This window comes from Dendrobium catenatum, unplaced genomic scaffold (genome assembly GCF_001605985.2).
Source record: "Dendrobium catenatum unplaced genomic scaffold, ASM160598v2 fragScaff_scaffold_1220, whole genome shotgun sequence".
NCBI classification, from domain to species: domain Eukaryota; kingdom Viridiplantae; phylum Streptophyta; class Magnoliopsida; order Asparagales; family Orchidaceae; genus Dendrobium; species Dendrobium catenatum.
Genome location: NW_021319682.1, coordinates 4,262,144 through 4,264,794, shown reverse-complemented (window position 1 = coordinate 4,264,794; position 2,651 = coordinate 4,262,144).

The following is a 2,651-nucleotide window of genomic DNA, read 5'->3' as shown; positions in this document are numbered from 1 at the left end:
ATCCTTGATGTAATCTAACAAAAATCAACAAGAAGAATATCATCAACAAAAAGCATACAACAAGGAACATCCTCTCGCAAATGCTAGTGAGAAGATTCATGACTAAAGCAAAAAGATATTAGCTTAAGACTGATCCTTGATGTAATCTAACATAAATCAACAAGAAGAATATCATCAACAAAAAGCATACAATAAGGTACATCCTCTCGCAAATGTCTAGTGAGAACATCCATGACTAAAGCAAAAAGATATTGGCTTAAGACTGATCCTTGATGTAATATAACTGAAATCAAAACAAAATGCATAAAAAAACGCAAACCTCGGAGGCGAAGCGACGGGAGCGGGGAGAGCCTTCGGCGGCCGGAGGAGGCGAGATCTTTGTTTGGAGGAACTTTTCGGCGGCCAGAGGGAGCTCGTTGGCGGCCGGAGGAGGCGTCTCGATCGCGAGAGGGCGGAGGAAACGCGGGCGAGCACCGCGCAGGAGAGAGAGCACGCAATGAAATAAAATGGAAGGCTCGGGATGGATTATTCTAGGGCCTTTTCCGGCGACTAATCGGCGGTTCCGACCGCTGGAAATAAATTCACTTAACATCGGCGGTTAGAGATGCCGATAACGCGCATGTAAGATTTAATGCCGGCCGTTTAACCGGCAGTTTCTGGACCACCACTTTTTCCGACGGCTGTATTTAACATAACAGTCGGTTAGACCGTCGGTAAAAACCGGCGGTCCCACCGCCGGTTAAACATCGTTAATACTGGAGGCTGGAGAACCGCCAGTCTAGACTGCCAATAATTGAAGAATTTTCTGTAGTGGATATTTATGTTTCCACAGGCAAGAAAGTAAACTGTTAGTGTTGAGAAATCTTCAAATAAGGGTGCAATTATATGCTTGAATCATGTTTTTAAGAGCATGAATGCCCAACCCACCAAAAGCCTTAAGTTTAGAGGTATTTTTCCATCAAGGAGAGTTTCTTCTTAGAATTATCACGATAGTATAAAAACCAAAGACAGCTTGTTTAAAGTTTTCAAACTCTTAAGTATAACCAATTCTAATCCAACAAACTATTGAGTTCTGAATGATAAACTTGATATATTGAAATTTGATGGCAAAAGAGAGAAGTTTTGCTTTCCAACTATCTAAGAGAAGAGAAACTTTCAAGAGAGCCATTAAAGCAAAGAAAAACACAATTTCAATGCAAGCTTTTATTTAAAAAAAAAAAGAAAGAAAGAAAGCATTAGGTCAATATGGTTGCTTTATATGCATAAAAAGATAGTAAAGAAATGTTTCGAAGAACGTTAAAACGACAGTCAAGATTGACATCTATAGTCTTGATATGCTACCTACAAAAACTAGAATATCCACCGACAGAATTGCTCGATTATAATCATACCTTAAAATTTAGGGTCGATACTCTTTATAACTAAAGATACACCAACACATATACAATATACAATCTACTATAAAAAATATATAACACATGTATTGATCGCTACATTATAATTAGAAATTAAAAATAATGCATATAACTTGATTGAAATAGATAAAATGAACCAATAGAATAATAATAATTTTTTATTGCACAAATATATATATAATTCTTGGGATGAATATGAAGCTCCTCTTGAGAGTGTTTGAGAGAGGAAAGAAGAGGGAGAGAGGAGCTAAATGAATCATATTCCTGTATTCATGGGCCTACAATCAATTTTACAACCTCCTCTATTTATAGAAATAGAAGAATGAACCTATTAAGATAAAATGCACATAAGATACAACCTACCTAATATATATATATATATACATGAAAAACGTCGAAATCCGGCGGTTAGTCTATATTAACTGGCGGCTTTACGGCGATTTTTTGGCCGCCGGAAAAAATCGCGTAGGAAACTTTCACCGGCGGTTTTTTACCGGCGGTTTATGTTGGCGGCGGTTTTCCGGCGGCTTAGACCGCCGGTAACAACCGGATTTTGGACCGGTGGTTTTCCGGCCGTGACGCCGCCGGTTATTTGACCGACGGCTTACCGGCAGTCAATTTACCGACGGTCCTCCGACGATTTAGTCGGTTGTCGTTTGTTTTTAAAACCGCCGGCAAGCGTCGGTAGACCGTCGGTTTCTTTACCGGCGCTAGACAGTGGTCTAGCTGTCGGTATTACCAACGATCAAAACCGCCGGAAAAAACCACATCCCCTGCAAAAAATAATGGACAACATCCCCTCTATTTGAGGGAGGTTCACCCTAAAGTCTAAACCTGCAGAAAAAACAAGATATGTTGGGCAACACGCCGCTATATTCATTAGAACCATAAATTAAAAATACAATCACAACCTCATCATAAGATTACAATCACAAGTTCACAAGTAAGTTCATGATAATGTTACAATCACAAGTTCAGAAGTTCACAAGTTCTAATTAATACAATCATCAAACATAAAAAATATCTAATCATCATCTGTATCCTCACTGCCTGCAGATGGATGCTCCTATTGGTCCTTCTTCCTCTGTTTTTCAGCTCTGTAGGATTGCAACTATGCTTGCATTTAATTCTGAACCTTTCTCATTTCGTCAATCTCTATAGATTGAACCCTTTTCATCTCTTCAATTTCTCTAGTAAGTGCTGCAACCCTCTCGCTTACAGATTCTTCAGTTCCAC